This window comes from Lissotriton helveticus, chromosome 4_1, assembly GCF_964261635.1.
Source record: "Lissotriton helveticus chromosome 4_1, aLisHel1.1, whole genome shotgun sequence".
NCBI classification, from domain to species: domain Eukaryota; kingdom Metazoa; phylum Chordata; class Amphibia; order Caudata; family Salamandridae; genus Lissotriton; species Lissotriton helveticus.
This window is the reverse complement of record NC_136063.1, coordinates 1,840,687,105-1,840,704,371: the sequence shown is the minus strand read 5'-3', so window position 1 is coordinate 1,840,704,371 and position 17,267 is coordinate 1,840,687,105. Positions and strand designations below refer to the sequence as shown.

Below are 17,267 nucleotides of genomic sequence, written 5' to 3'. Positions count from 1 at the left end.
TCTGTGATGCATTGAAAGCGGGTATTAGGGGGGAAACCATGAGCTATTATATTAAGCGCAATAAGGCAGAAAAATTAGGGATGGAGGAAAAGTTGAGGCTGATCACGACCTTGGAGGAAGAATTAGTCCAGGCCATAGGCCGCAAGGCGGTTCTTAACAAGATACTACAGAAACTCGCCTTAGCAAAAGCAGCAGTGGGGGATTCAATTGCTTCTAAATCAGCAGCAACATTTTTAGCCTGGAAGCAGGAACAGTACAAGTATAGCGAACAAATAGGGCGTCTGTTGGCAATCACAACTAGGCAAGTGGCTACTAGAGGGGATATCTCAGATTTAACATCAAACACGGGGGTAATAGCAACTACACCTAAGGAAATCTGTCTGATTTTCCAAAACTTTTATCAGAAGCTATATAATGTAGACAGAGTGGGAACTAGAGAAGAAATAGACCAGTGTCTGTAGTCAACATCTATAGAAAAATTGGGATCGGCGGATAAAGAGGCAATGGAGATATGCTTCTCGCACGAGGAGATACAGGGAGTGGTCAGTGACTTATCCGCTGGAAAGGCGGTGGGACCGGACCTGATCCCATTAAAGTTTTATAAAAAATTCCTGCCTGTTATACAAGAGGATATCTATAATCTTTTGACCCAAATTCAAAAGGGCGCTGAACCCCCACCATCTTGGGGAGAGGCCACAGTGGTCGTATTCCTGAAGAAAAACAAACCTCCATCCCAACCTGGCTCTGACAGGCCAATTAGCCTTATGAATAGTGACACACAAATTTATTCAAAGATCCTAGCAAATCGACTGAGCTCCAAAATTGGGAAAATAATTTCGCCCAGGCAGCATGGGTTTATACCTGGAAGGGGTACCATGGACCATATCAGAAGAGTTTGTACGCTCTTCGACGGTACGGCAGCCTCACGAGACCCTATGCCTCTCATCTTACTGGACGCCAAAAAGGCTTTTGATAGGGTCACGTGGGGCTTTTTATGGGCTGCATTAGAGAGAGCTAATGTAGGTAAGGGGTGTATTAAGGCTCTAGGCTTTTTTAAATGAAAAGTAATATTTATTTACCATAGGTTAATCCAATCACTGCAGCAGGGGGTTGGCCAACATGCCTGGTCAGGCAACGTAGCCACCTCATACCTTTGGCTGTGCAGCAATAGGGGTTTGGCCACAAGGCCCATGGTCATCCCCCCAAAGACAGCCAACCTGAGAGTGGTGCAAGCAGCCCCCCTCCCTGCACTGATTTTGGCCCCAAAAACACACACCCTATGCTGAACATTTTATGGGAGAGAGTGCATGTTCCCTTCTCCCATGGAGATTTATGGCACCCGGGGACCCCAGTCCCCAGGGCCTGTCACTGTAATTATGGGGGAAAGAGACACGTAGCCCCCCTCCCCAAGCCGATATTGACTCCAGGGAAGAGGGAGAGGGTGTATGCGGCCCCCTTACCCGGACAGATTTTGGCCTTGGAGACTCAAACCCCCAGGGCCCGGCAAATTACATTGATTTAAGGGGGTAGGTGCATGCAGCCCCCTCCCCTGGCCAATTGTGGCACGAGGGGTCCCAGACAATAATTAATGGGGAAGGGGTGCAGTGCAGACTACCTCCGTGGACTAATTCTGGCCCCGGGGACTCCATCTCCTGGGGCCTGGCCAATAAAGGGTGGGTAATTTGGAGCCCAGCCAGGGAGCCCACTGCATCTTTGTTGGGGGATGAGGGGAAGTCCCAAGGCAGTCACAGCCCCAGCTGGCTCTTTGACTCCAGCGGGAACCAGTATTGCTCCCACCCGCAGGGAGCAACTAAAAATGCTGCTTCCTGCAGCTGGAAGCAATATTTTCATCTGTTTCCCTGCCCACTTCATTTTTCATCCTCCTGCCCACTGGGAGCGGACCTAATGATTGCTGTTGCTTGGCAGGAGCTTTGAAAATGTAATAACAGGTTTTACTGCCCACAACATTATGCGCAAAGAAACAGCTGTGTCCCAGGGGTGGGCATCCAGGGTCAGAAATTGGTCTGGGGGGAGGGCCGCTTGGCACTCCTCTCTGTTACTATCATGGCTGGGCCCTGGGTTTCTCTGGGGCCAACATTGGCCTGGGGAGGGGGGCTGCATGGCCCCCTACCCCTTGTAACCTACAGCTGGGCCCCAGGGTGGGCCCCCCTGAGCCACAAATGGCCTGGGAGGGGGCTGCATGGCCCCCTACCAATTACTTATAAGGCTGGTCCCTGGGGGTGGGATACCCCTCCCCCTAGTAACCCATGGCCAGATCCCAAGGGATGGAGTCCCCTGGGCTGAAATCGGCCTGAGGAGGGCAGGCAAGGACCCCCCTCCCCTTTTGACTTTTGGCCAGGCCCCGGGAATGCGACACCCCTCTCCAATTATAATTATAAAACCAAACCCAGGACCTTGCCCCCATGGAGAGCATAAGGAAAACAAGCATGAAAGCATGCGCTTTTTTTGGTTTTTTTTATCTTATGGTGGATTCTAGCAGTTTAATTATACAGTGCTTTGCACTGCGTTTTAACTCTGCCAGTTCGGACAAGCCAATAAAGAATCTTTTCATCCGCACTAGGTAGTTTTAAGTTCACTTTCACACACTCATTGCGCTGCACTCTCACAACACCTTATTACTCACATATGAGATTTTAGCATCCACAACAACTGTTGACATCTAATAAAAACATCCCAGATCTCCTACGTCACAGTGAGGGAGTTGTAGCCCTAAGTGGGTCCAGGTTTTCCCACTTGGAGGAGAAGCCCATATGATGAAGCATGCTACCTATGGTGGGTGAGGGCATTCGTCCTGAAAGGAATTGCTCCCCTTTTGGGGTTTGTTAGAGAGACGCAGATTCACCTATTTCTTCTTTTCCTCTTTTCCCATGCTGGTTTCAAGTTACCATAGACCCTAGAAGTTTTTTGTGTTATGATTGGAATTTCTAGGGGAATTACTTCTCGCAGGTCTCTAAACTAAAATCCCTTGACCCTCCCTTCAAGTTTCTTGTGTTAGGATTCTTGGATGTTCCACAAATTTATGGTAAACAATTTTAAAATAATTTGTGGCCCCAGGCAGGGTCTCTGTGGGACCCCACCAGATCCAGGGGGTCAGTGTATGAGTCCTGAGTCCCAAGATGACTGCCACCACTTCCTGGTTGAAATGGGAGCAGCCAATCAGATCTCATTATGAGATCTGTTGGATCCGCGAATGCTCCACGTTCCTAGATAAATAATAATTTTTTCTTTGTTAACTCCAAAGCTACTGAACGGATTTATAACAAACTACAAAAAGATCTTTCTGGACCAAGATCTAGCTTTCTGTCAAATGTGGTGTCCTTCCGTTCAGCAGTTTGGGCTGTAGTTGTGTTTAAAATCCCTATAGGAAATTGCATGGGTAAAGTGCTTTTTGAGCCCCACACTCCCTTTTCCTAATACCTGTTTGATGAATCACCCCAAAAAGTTGCAAGCAGCAGATGAAGTGAGTGGCAAACTAGTTTCAAAAATGTTATGATGATTCGTCAAATGGCGCCAGAGTTATTGCGAGCTATAGCTACTTTAGTGCACGAGTTACAGTTTCTTGAGATAAGTATAATCATAACTGCTGAATTTCTATGCTTTTTTGTGAAGACAGACAGGCAGACAAACAGACAGACAGATAGATAGATAGCATCATTATGATGAGGGCCCAAAATTAACATTCAGCAGCCTGGAATTCTCTTTTTTGATGTTTCGTCAGAATGAAGCAGAGCCACTGGTGTTAAAGTGGTTGCTAATTTCTAGAACAATAGAGGTTTAACAGTCTCAAGTCATGATTGAGCAAAAGCTTCTCTCACTTCTTTTAAACTATATGAATTTTAAAGAGACAAAACGGTTGTCCAGAGCGCCTGTGCGCTTCAGCTCACTAAATAATCCACCAGATTTACAAACATCCTCAGAAGATATTCTGAATTTATCTGTAATATGCCAGCTCAAATTGTAGAAATCAAAATGAAGCGCATTTAAAAGATCTGAGTAGGAAAAGCGTCAGAGTTTCATTCTACAAATGAATGTACTGTACTGTACTTTGCGTCTTTTCTGTTTGATCCCCATTTGAACTACATTTCAATTGGAAAACAAAGACAAGAACATTTTTATATGAACCTCCCTGCATCAGAAATGGTAAAAACTGCCAGCATTCCAAGCCCTTAGCCACTCAGTGGCTGGCATGGTGCCAGACACACGCATACAGTGGTAGAGAAAACTCTGAGCTTACCAGGGCACTCAAATCATCAGCCACTGCTGTGAAATGAGGTAATGACTAAGCATGGGCGTAAAATCCGTTCCGCTCGCGGATTTTGCGGATTTACGGCAAATTCACAATCCGCAAACTCTCGCCAATTTGTCGAAAATCCGTGAATTTGCTTGCGGCGGATTTTTTGCTTGGTGATACAATATTGCGGCGCGCGGCGTGGTGCACGGCGTTCACTTTCCGTCATTAAGCGTTTGCCGAGTTGTTTTTCTCGATCATATTTTGCGAGTGCTGCGCCATTTTGGATCTTGCTGCGGGATCCCGCGGGAGTTTGGCGCCCACGAATACGTAATCGCGGCTTGCCACCTTGCACAGCACGCCTCGCGAGAGGTCGCAATTGCGAACATGTAGGTGCGGCGGACAGGAACAATCTCGCACTCGCGAAATAGATATTTTGCAATTCTGCACAAGAAATCCACCAGCAAACAGCATAAACCTTCAGAAAATGATGATTTGTATCAGAATCACTCCTCAGGTTGACATTTGCATGCACTTTGTTTTTGCAAGGAGTCCATTTTTGGGGGGGGGGAAGGAAGTGCCCCACAGTCTCCAACTTCCTGTTCCTGTCCAGCAGGCTCCTCCCAGTGCTTTCTTCATGTGCTGGTCACTTTCATTTGGACCTTGACCTGGAAGGATTACTTTTTGTGGGTGCTGCTGGATATTTGGATTTGAGGCCTTTTTGACTTTCTTTGAATCACTTTTGGATTAGAAATCAACTTTCACAAGTAAGTTTGTTTGGGGCATTACAGTTGCTGCAACTTCAATTTTGGAACTTTTTCAGAACATTAAATAAAATATATTGTGGGCAGGCACAGTATCCAGTAGGACCAGGGTGCATGATGCAAATGTTTTGTTGAATTTAAAAACCATTGAGGCCATGGATGGGCTGGGATTGTGCTGATTTTTGTGGTTTTTGTCGTTTTTTGGGGGCTGCTGGTGGGGCCCTTTGCCCAGGGGTGGTGAGTGTTGCATGGGCCTAGTCTTTCTGTGGGGTGTCTTCTTGAATTTAAACATCATTGAGGCCATGGATGGGCTGGGATTGTACTGATTTTGGTGGTTTTTGTTGTTTTTTTGGGGCTGCTGGTGTGGCCTTTTGCCCAGGGGTAGTGGTGGTGCATGGACTGAGTGTGCCTGTGGGGTCTCACTCTCTTTAATGTAAACATCCTGGATGGCATTGGATTGTGGTGATTTTTGGGTGTTTTTCGTTTTTTTGGGGGTGTACTGTTGATGTGGACTGGCCATGTGGGTGGTGGTGGTGGCCATCTTGAGTGCTGGTACAGGCAACATGTGCTTGGGGTGCAAGGGGCCATTTTGAAGAGAGGCAGTGTCTGAGGCCTGCACTTATTTTGCCTACTTTTCATCCATTATGCCCAGTTGTAGTGAGTGGTGCATGGGCCTAGTCTTTCGGTGGGATGTCTTCTTGAATATAAACACCATTGAGGCCATGGATGGGCTGGGATTGTGCTGAATTTTGTGGTTTTTTGTCGGTTTTTGGGGCTGCTGGTGGGGCCCTTTGCTCAGGGGTGGTGAGTGTTGCATGGGCCTAGTCTTTCTGTGGGGTGTCTTCTTGAATTTAAACATCATTGAGGCCATGGATGGGCTGGTATTGTGCTGATTTTTGTGTTTTTTGTCGTTTTTTTGGGGCTGCCTGTATGGCCTTTTGCCCAGGGGTAGTGGTGCATGGACTGAGTGTGCCTGTGGGGTCTCACTCTCTTTAATGTAAACATCCTGGATGGCATTGGATTGTGGTGATTTTTGGGTGTTTTTCGTTTTTTTTGGGGTGTACTGTTGATGTGGACTGGCCATGTGGGTGGTGATGGTGGCCATCTTGAGTGCTGGTACAGGCAACATGTGCTTGGGGTGCAAGGGGCCATTTTGAAGAGAGGCAGTGTCTGAGGCCTGCACTTATTTTGCCTACTTTTCATCCATTATGCCCAGGGGTAGTGAGTGGTGCATGGGCCTAGTCTTTCGGTGGGGTGTCTTCTTGAATTTAAACACCATTGAGGCCATGGATGGGCTGGGATTGTGCTGAATTTTGTGGTTTTTTGTCGTTTTTTGGGGCTGCTGGTGGGGCCCTTTGCTCAGGGGTGGTGAGTGTTGCATGGGCCTAGTCTTTCTGTGGGGTGTCTTCTTGAATTTAAACATCATTGAGGCCATGGATGGGCTGGGATTGTGCTGATTTTTGTGTGATTTTCCATTTTTTGGGGTGTTCATGGGGACTGGCCATGTGGGTCGGGGCCATTTTGAGTGCTGCAACAGGCAGGCCCTGGCCATGTGCTGGGAGGCAGGCGGACATTTTGAATGCAGGCAGTGTTCTTAGGTCTGCAACCATTTTGCTTAGCTTTCAACCTTTATGCCCAGGGGTAGTGAGTGTTGCATGGGCCTAGTCTTTCTGTGAGGTGTCTTGAATGTAAACATCATGGATGGCATGGGATTGTGCTGATTTTTCTGTGTTTTTCGATTTTTTGTGGTGTATACCTGAACTGATGTTCCTCTGACTTCCATTGCTTTTAGGTGCACAAGACTCAAGAGAACCACTAGTGCCAGGAAGAAGTCCTGCAGCGGTGTGTGTGTGCAGCATAACGTCACGCGACGTCACGTCTGGACACAGACAACTCTGCAACTCGTGCAACTGCTGCCTGCTGTTCTGACCTGCTCTGAAGAAGATGGCCCCAAAAAAAGTTACCCGTAGCTCCTCTAGCAAGAAAGTTGCCAGTAAGGAGCAGAAGAAGCAAGTTACCAAGGAGACTGGTGTGCCGGCCGCCCCTTTTTTTTGGGAGTAAAAAAAAAGTATGCCTGCAGCAGCAGCGGTATCTGCTGGGGACCAAGCTGGGAGCAGCACCCCCGCTCCATTGGGCTCAGTGCCACCACCACCACCACGCCAACTTAAGTGCAAGCCCTTCACTGCTGCAGAGGCACTTAGTCTAGTTGTTCAATCACCATCGACCAGTGATGTTGGCTCATCGCAAGAAAGTAGCAGCAATGTCCCTCAATCAACACAGGTTGTTGTAACTCATCTGACGCGTGTTGAACAACCACAGCCGCAACAAAAACCACATGTGCAACTACAAGCCCATGTACATGTGGAAGGAGAGGCAGCGCAAGGAGATGCGCAAGCAGAGGTGCATGGAGGGTCACAAGTGCCCACAATAGTTGTTCCTCCCGAAGTAGGGGCACATCAGGAAATCGACAATCAAGGCGAGGTATCATTTGAGGAAGCCACTCCTCCTGATGATCATTCATTGTCTTCCACACCCCTAGCAAGGAAGAGATCAAGGGTGGTGTCTACATCTTCTTCAAGCACACCTCCTTCTGATGATACGGATCAAAATTGGGAACCAGCACCACTGCCGTCTGAGAGTGAGGCACACCATGATCTGACAAAGGTAGTTAAGCATAAAAGGAAGCTCGTCCAAAGTCTCAGAGTTATGGAGTGTGATGAGGCTCAACAAGAAGTGGCGGATACTGCTGCTGATGAAGACTCTGACAACGACGACCCAGTCATCATAAAGGTCACTGCAGCCCCAGCGGGCATGCAGCAAACAGACATTTTGACCCTAGCCCGAAGAGCTGCTGAGCGTGATGATGATGATGTTGTCGACGAGGAGGCAGTGGAAACACCACAATCATTTGAGTTAAGTAGTACACCAACTCGTACCGCTTCCATATTTCTTTCTCGCAAGAAGGGACCTTCATCCACCTCGACCTTAATTAGTGGCGGTGAAAGTGCACAACGTACTAAAGTTCGGCAATCCACATCCTCCACTTCATCTGGCATTAGCAGCATGACCACCACCACCAGTATCGCCGCCTCCTCCGGCCCCCACAGACAATTCAAGTCCCCAGTTTGGGACTTCTTTACTGTTTGCCCAAAAAGGGAAAAGTTCGCCATTTGTAGCATTTGTAAGCTTGCAGTTAGTCGTAGTAAGTTTGGTACCAACTATGGTACCGGAGGCCAGAGAGGTCATCTTAGGAGACAGCACGCTGTTCAATGGTTTGCGCACCTGAAGGAGATCAAGGAAGCCCGAATTGGAAGTCAAGAAAACGTTGATGTTTCATCTGATGATGACGAGAAGGAAGAAGACGTGTCAAACACTTCACTTACACCCAGTACCCCTGTCAGCAGCACACCCCATGTGAGGCACACTAAGAGTGTTGGAGCGAGTGAGACACCAATGCGAAAAAGTTCACCAGCGAGCATAATTGGGTCAACGAAGTCATTATCATCCCGTAAATGCTTGGTCCAGGGCAACATTAGAACCATGTTTTGTTCAGACGCGCCATATGAACGCAACCACCCACTGACGCGTCTGTATAACACTAAGCTGGCTAAAATGCTAGCTCTGGACCTTCTCCCTTTTTCTTTTGTAGAAGCGGTAGGTTTTCTAGAATTAGTGGCAGCGCTCTGCCCTAAATGGAAGGTTCCTAGCCGGTTCTATTTTGCCCGAGTTGCGGTTCCAGCACTACATGAACATTAAGCATGGGCGTAAAATCCGTTACGCTCGCGGATTTTTCGTATTTTCGGAGAATCCGCAATCCGCGAACTCTCGCGGATGTGGCGAGAATACGCAAATCCGCGCGAAGCGGATTTTTTGCTTGTGTTCGCACTGCTCGCGGTCCGCGGCGCGGGCAGCAACAATCTCGCACTCGCGAAAGTACAAAAATTACAAGGGGAGGGGTAAAGGAAGTGGCCCAGTCTCCAACTTCCTGTTCCTGTCCAGCAAGCTCCTCCCATAGGGGTGGGTGAAGGAAGTGCCCCAGTCTCCAACTTCCTGTTCCTGTCCAGCAAGCTCCTCCCATTGCTTATTCCATTTCCTGGCCACTTTGATTTCGATCTTGACTGGGAAGGATTACTTTTTGTGGTTGCTGCTGGATATTTGGATTTGAGGCCTTTTGGATTACTTTTGGATTCGAAATTTGATTTGACAAAGAAGTAAGTTGATGTTGTTTGTTTGTGGTGATTTTTGTGTGTGTTGCTTTTTTTTCGACTTTTTTTGGGGGGAAAATCTGCAAGTTCGCGAGCTGAGGATGTTTTTGCTTGTGTTCGCACTGCTCGTGTCCCGCGCAGCAACAATCTCGCACTCGCGAAATTGTAAAAATTACAATTCTGCACATGAATTGAGAACCACCAGACTTAGTTATGGGTGCATGCATGATACAACTGTTTTGTTGAATTTTTTTTTTAACATGATTCTGGCCAGGGCATGGATGGCATTGGATTGTGGTGTTTTTTGTAGGTTTTACGACTTTTTGAGGTGGTGTTGGGGGCTTGCTATGTGGGTGGGGGCCATTTTATTGCCTGGTCCCGTGTGGGTGGGGGTCTAGGGGCCATTTTTAAGCCAGTTTGTGTGCTTTGTGCCATAGGCCTGCACCCAGTGTGCTCTGATGTCATCCATTATGCCCAGGGGGCCCAGAATCTGTCTGTTCGCGGATTTTGCTGGTTTTTCGCCACGTTTGCGCCGTGAAGCAACAATCTCGCACTCGCGAAATTGTAAAAATTGCAATTTTGCACCGGAAAACCACCAGCAGGCAGCATAAGCCTTCTGAAACTTGATGGATGGCATTGGATTGTGGTGATTTGATTTGTGTTGTGTTTTTTTGACTTTTTGGAGTAGGGGTTGGGGGCTGGCTATGTTGGTGGTGGCCATTTTGAGGCATGGTCCTGGCCATGTGGATGGGGGTCAAGCGGCCATTTTGAAGGCAGGCAGTGAGCTTTGAGACATAGGCCTGCACCCATTGTGCCTTGCTTTCACCCATTGTGCCCAGGCGGAGTCAGGGGTACATGAAAGTACAACCCTCTCTGTGTGGTCTCTCTTGGATCAATGTTAAATTCCTGTTTCCCAAAAATTTAGCAAATCCTAATTTTGACATTTCCATATTGTGTGGTGTGCACTGTGCACGTGTGTATTCATAAATGCCTACTTGCAAACTGTTTATTGAAGCGCTACATAAGCAACATATATTTACTGATGTTCCTCTGTCTTCGTTTGCTTTTAGGTGCACAAAACTCTGCATCATCGTTGAGCATCAGTGCCAGGAAGAAGTCCTGCTGCGGCCTGTTGTTCCGACATCTGAAGAAGATGGCTCCAAAAAGAGGTGCCCGTAGGTCCTCTTGCAAGAAAGATGTCTCTACTAAGGAGAAGAAGAAGCAAGTGGCACCACTTACCAAGGAGACTGGTGGCTCAACCAATACATTTTTTGGGGAAAAACAACAAAAAAAACAAAGGCCCACCATGAGTGCTGCACATGTAGCCTGTTTACTTGTTGAATCACCAACGACCAGTGATGTTGGTTCATCGCAAGAAAGTAGCAGCACACCATCAACACAGGTTGTAACTCATCTCACAAGTACTATTCAACAACCAAAGCCGCAACAACAACTGCATGGGCTACTAGTACAAGCAGAAGTACATGCGCAAGGAGCTGTCCGAGAAGGAGCTGTCCGAGAAGGAGCTGGCTGTGAAGGAGCTGGCCAAGAAGGAGCTGGCCAAGAAGGAGCTGGCCAAGAAGGAGCTGGCCGAGAAGGAGAAGGCCGAGAAGGAGAAGGCCGAGAAGGAGAAGGCCGAGAAGGAGAAGGAGAAGGCCGAGAAGGAGAAGGCTGAGAAGGAGAAGGCCGAGAAGGAGAAGGACGAGAAGGAGAAGACCGAGAAGGAGAGGTCCATGGAGACTTGCAAGTAGAGGTCAGTGAAGATGCCCATGTAGCGGCGCATGGAGCGGTGCAAGTGCCCACAATGGTTGTTCTTCCAGAAGTAGGGGCACAGGAGGAAATTGACTTTGGAGCCGGGGTATCATGTCAGGAAGACGAAGCCACTCCTCCTGATGATTCATTTTCTCCCAGCTCCCCAGCAAGGAAAAGATCAAGGAGGGTGTGTAGAAGTTCCTCTTCAAGCCCCGCTCCATCAGATGATGATCTGGATCTAGATTGGCAACCATCTCCGACGTCTGAGAGGGAGGCACACCATGAGCTGCGAAAGGTATCAAATGTTAAAAGGAAGGGCCCCGGAAAGCTCATACTTATGGATCCGAACGTCGGACTTGATGAAGTGGTTCATTCTGATGTTGATGAACAGGATGACAGCAATGACCTAGTCATCACACACGTCATTCCAGCCACACCGGCCATGCAGCAGACAGACATTTATACCCTATCCCGACGTCATGCTGAGCGTGACCCTGGCGACGTGGCACTGGTAGCACCACCAACGCAGTCAAGTAGTACAACAAGTTCAACAAAACCTACAGCTCCCATATTTTCTCCCCAGAGGGGGACTCCATCCAGCTCGACTCCCTCAAGTAAGGTTGCTGCAATAATTGCACAACCCAGTAGATGTCTGCAAGGCTCATCCACCACTGCTTCATCTGGCATTGGCTGCAGTATCACCTCGTGCGGCAAAACCAGAACTTTCCGATCCCCAGTTTGGAACTTTTTTAGTGTCCATGAAAAGTATGATAACATAGCCGTTTGTTGCATTTGTAAGACTAGCGTTAGCCGTGGTAAGACTGGTACCAACTATGGAACCGGAGGCCAGATAGGTCATCTTGAAAGAAAGCACGCTGTCGAATGGTTTCCGCACCTAGCAAACGTCAAGGGAAAGCGATCCCAAAGGGCAAGTGGCCAAAATATACCCATACTAGGTGTTTCATCTGAAGATGACGGGGAGGTAGAAGAAGTGTCAGACATGTGTCCGGTTGCACCCAGTACCCCTGGCAGCACCACACCCTCCGGAACACATAGGAGGCACACTGAGAGTCTGGGAGACACACCAATGCGGAAAATGTCAACAATGATCAGAAGTGGGTCGAAGAAGGCATCAGCATCATCCCGTAAATTTGTCCAGCGCACCATTTCAGCCATGTTCTCCTCAGATGTGCAATTTCAGTGCAACCACCCAACTGTACGCCTGTATAACACTAAGCTGGCTAAAATGCTAGCGGTGGACCTTCTCCCTTTTTCGTTTGTCGAAGGTGCGGGTTTCCTTGAACACGTGGCAACACTGGCCCCTAAATGGAAGGTTCCTAGCCGGTTCTATTTTGCCAGGGTTGCTGTTCCAGCACTACATAAAGAGGTGCTTGAGTTGGTGGGGGCAGCTTTGCAGAAGAGTGCTGTTCACACTATACACCTGACAACAGACATGTGGACCAGTTGCCAAGCCCTTGATTACATGTGCATCAATGCACACTGGGTCTCTTTTTCAGGAGTCATAAAACAGATAAATGCAGGTGGTGACTTGGTCGAGATTTTTAAGGGTGCTCGTAAACATGCAACATTAGCCATGTTTGGCATGGAGAAAAGTCATACTGCAGTCAACATTTTGGCTGACTTTAACAAAAAGGTCTCGCAATGGCTGCCCCCAAGAAAATGCAAGGTTGGTTATGTTTCTACTGATAATGGCAGCAATGTAGTTAAGGCCATGGAGGACGGTTTCTATTTCAGAGTGCCGTGTTTGGCGCACTGTATCAACCTTGTTGTGCAAAATTTTTTGAAACAAGAACTTGCAGTCGACAAAACACTGACCATCTGCAGAAGAATATGCACACATTTCAACCATTCTTTTAAAGCCCGGAAGGAGCTGAGGCGCAAGCAAAATGAACATAGAATGCCAGTGAAAGCACTTATCCAGGAGGTGGCAACACGTTGGAACTCAACCTTCTACATGCTTGAGCGTCTGCATGAGCTGTTTCCAGTAGTCAATGAGTATTTCTACAACCTGGGTGGTGATACAACAGAAATGATGCTAGCGGTGGAGCAATGGCAGCTAGTTAAAAGCCTGACAGACATGCTTCATCCTTTTGAGGTCTTCACGCGTGACGTCAGCAGGGAGGACTGTTCTTTGAGCAAAGCTATCCCATTGTTGCTGAAGCTCGAGCACCAAGTCAAGGTGGTGTCTTCACAATTAAAGGACGTTGGAAAGAACGAAGCACATGAGTTGGCGCAGAGATTATTACAACGCCTAGTTAGCAATGAACGGCTTGTAAAAATCAAGAAACAACAGCACTACATTTGTGCTACTATTCTGGATCCACGTTACAAAAAGCCATTGTTTGGCAAAGTAATAATTCCTTTTGAAACATCGGATGTTACAGAGTACAAAGGTTGGCTAGCTCAGTCAGCCTTTCGTTTTGAAAGAGAGCGGAAGGAAACTGTACGAGAAGACAGTACTACTAGTGAATCAGCAGACCATCAGGCGTCCCAAAAAAGCACTTCTGCATCTGTGCCTGTGGCAGAAGTGAGTGTCTTTTCCTCTGAGCCGTTAACCACACCAGCAACCGTATCATCTGAACCAGGCCCAGGCGATATGTCTGAAGCGGGTTGGCTAACTCAGCTAGGGTTTCCTTGTCCTAGAAAGGACACAGAAGTGCAAAGTACAGGAATCCGGGAGGACATTCTTTCAATGGTGCAGGCCTATCTGGATGACTCAACAGAGGTCAATATTACTGAGGACCCATTGGCGTATTGGCATGGGAAAAGAAAAATATGGCAAGAGCTCACCAACCTGGCTATCAATTACTTTTCTTGCCCACTCGCAAGCGTGTCTTCAGAACGTGTTTTTAGTTCTGCTGGTGGCATTGTGACTTCCAAAAGGTCCCGCCTCTTGCCCGCAAATGTGGAGCGGCTCACCTTGATAAAGATGAACCAGCACTTCATACCACCAGATTACAGAGTACGAGAATCCATGCAGGAAGAAGAGGACACCGACCTACCTGAGGAAAGTTCTCCTCAGTTACTAGAAGTAACCCCGACTGATGATTTAGCAGAGTATGAGGACGAGTTCTGCTTCCCTGACAGCGAGTTCTGAAAATTAGTCAATCATTCATTAATTGTAAATTTAGTCCTCCTTATTCACTTTTATTCCTGTGTGTCTGTCTTTCTTTAGCAAGTGCTTCATCACATTCCCAACAAAACTGTAATCAACCAATAAAACAACAAGCCCATCAACAGAACTGTCTTGATTTTGATGCTGCAGCATTCCTCAGGTTCACAACAGTTAGTTGACAAGAACTCAGTCCTGGTCGTCTATCCTGAGTCCTCCTCCTCCAGACTCACCCTATCCATTACCCATAATGCTGATGCCTGGATTCTGCACAATGAAGAAACTTACGTTGACGAGTCCCCTAACGCCTTAGGACACTGTGAATTCCAGGTGGAGCCAGCCCTCAAACACAAATTACAGGTAAGATAAGCGTTTGGATGGGAGGTAGTATAATGGAGTGTTCGGAGAGGCGAGAGAGTGACAGTGGTACTGGTAGTAAAGTCCTAGGGCTCTTGAATTAACAAACTCTGTGACAGGCATTTACTTTGGAAAACATTTGGCCTATTGCACGTGAACGTTTAGGTGTTATTATTGCTCGCTTGCCTGTCTTAGGGGTGCTGTCTGTGGGGCTTCTAGGTTTTTGTGGTGTGTGAGCACCGCTGCCACATTTCTAATGTTGATTGCTTTTGTTTTGCAGAAAATCCACGCCGGGAAACTCCAGTTGTGGCCCTGCTGCAGAACGCCTTAGGACTCTGTGAATTCCAGGTGGAGCCAGCCCTCAAACACAAATTACAGGTAAGATAAGCGTTTGGATGGGAGGTAGTATAATGGAGTGTTCGGAGAGGCGAGAGAGTGACAGTGGTACTAGTAGTAAAGTCCTAGGGCTCTTGAATTAACAAACTCTGTGACAGGCATTTACTTTGGAAAACATTTGGCCTATTGCCAACACGATGACAGTGTTCAGTTAAATGAACTTACTGCAAAACCACCACCCACCAAGCTCAAAAGTAGTCAAAAAACAGGTATGCTCAGATAAAGTTTGAAAAAGTATATTTATATCCCTAACAAAATATTCTCCCGCAAGACCCTCCCTAACCCCAACAAATAAATAGTCCTTCAAAAGTCCCCAAAAACCCAACTCCCAATTCCCACCCCCCAAAAGTCTCTAAAAAAGGGGCAAGGGACACTCTAGGGATGCAAGCTGTTAAGTTTGGCCTCCAGGGCATCATGCCTTAGGGCCAGGGCATCATACTTCTCCTGGAGGGTGGCGTGATCTAGGCGGAGGCCCTCCACCACATTCTGATACTCGTTCCATTTCTGGACCTCCGCCTCTAGGTCGGACACTCTGCGGAGTGCACGGCGCAAGCGAGCCTTAACAGTACTGCGAGGTGCAGCTTTTGCTGCTCGGCGGTGGCGTCTTCCAGCACGGCTCCGGTTCGCTGGAGCACTGCGCTTACCGGCAGAACGTGGGGTCACGGAGGAGGATGCAGATGTTGATGCACTGGACTGTGTGTCGTCCCCCTCCAATTCCACCAGCCGCCGATATTGGGCAACAGTTGCTTCCAGCCTCCGTTGCCGGGCCAGTACAGCCAGCATACTCCTCGTCGGTTTTGAGGTTTTAGTATTGCCAACTATATGAAGAAAGAAAGACATAATATGTAACCAATGCTCTTTAATAATATGATTAACACAAAATAATTCAGCAGGAAGTTGTGTCACAGTACAACTAGCAACTAGCCAGCGCAGTACAAAACTATTCAGGCGAGTATCATGGGCGTCCGCAGGGAGGGGCAAGGGGGGGCGCTTGAATCACCATTTCCCTTCCCACAACTCACTTGTATTCTTGGTTTGATGCTCTTTCATATGAAAGAGATCTGGCAGAAGCCCAGGCGATATGTCTGTTTCCCTCTCTCTCTCTCTCTCTGTCTCCCTCTTTATGTCTCCCTGTGTCTCCCTCTACCTCGCTGTCTCTCTCTCTCTGTCTCCCTCCCTCACCCTCCCTCTGGCTCCCTCCCTCTCTCTCTCTCCTTCTGTCTTCCTCTCTCTCTGTCTCTGCCTCTATCTGTCTGTCGGTCCCAGCCTGCTGTAATTACCATATTGTAATTTGTCACTGGGCCACCACTGGATACACATCATATCCTATCTAAGAGTCAGATAGTACCATGATCCAGCTTACCTGTACTCGCCACCGCCACTGTCTCCTTCCTCACAGTCTGTACTTCTTGGTCCGACTCCTCTAGCGCCGCCTCCTCCCCAGATTGATCCTCGGACTCTGAGTCAATGATCACCACCACATCCGAGCTGGCCCCGCCACCAGATGTTCCACCTACAAAGTTGATTTAAGAATGTTAGATTACACCACTCCACTAGTATTTGGTCTATGAATGAAAAAATGTGAAAACAGAAAAATTAATTGACTGTCTACTCTAGTCTAAAGTAAAAATGTCCCTCCTTCCAGGGAAAGCTGTTGTCTTGCTTCATTTTTTTGTCACAATTGTTGAATGCTTGCTTAATTTTAACACACTCCATTTTTCTCTGAACAGACAGAAACTGGACTTCTAAGGACAAGAGCAACATCAACTTCAAACCAGGTGAAAGCTCGGCTCGACCACAAGAAATGTGTTCCATTACTCATCAACTCAGCACCAAGCACTTTTCCATTTCCAACTAACTTTATTTTAATATATGTGTTTACTTAAACTTTTAATAAAGCTTTTAAACTTGAATAGACTCTGTGGTTTTTAGTCCTCCAGACTAGAGTGACTGAGCGAAAAGTTTTGCAATTTTTGTAAGGAGGAGTCCGTGCCGCTGACACTACCAGGTTTATTTATACAGTGTGCCAAACACGCCACTCTGAAATATTATTACTCTGGTCTTTGGTGTCCATAGTTCGGTTTGTGGAGAATTGTCCCTGCAACAGTAGGATTATTGATTTTGCTCCTATCTAAACACTATTTCGAAACAATTAAATTAGGAACGCTTGGACAACAATAGGTCCTCTATATTTAAATGAAAACTTACTGAGGCCAGCAAAGGAGCACTCGCCGCCCTGGCCTGCATCCTCCTCCTTTGGAGCCACTGCATCCGATTTTTCGGTCCGCTTGCCCCTGGGCGGACCTGACGTACAACATGAAAGAAAGAACAGAAAACATTGATGATTACTGCTTGTCGATGTCCTTGTCAACCAAATCAAACATTTAGAAAGAACAAGAACCAACTATTTC

General features: G+C 47.5%; 1 long non-coding RNA gene across 1 annotated transcript; it reads left to right on the top strand.

Moving 5' to 3' along the window:
- The first annotated feature begins 13,985 nt into the window (after window positions 1-13,985).
- On the top strand, window positions 13,986-16,711 carry LOC144827701 (uncharacterized). Its single transcript, XR_013610314.1, has 3 exons — window positions 13,986-14,463; window positions 14,741-14,838; window positions 16,587-16,711. It is a non-coding gene; the product is annotated as an uncharacterized LOC144827701 (long non-coding RNA).
- Window positions 16,712-17,267: the final 556 nt, after the last annotated feature.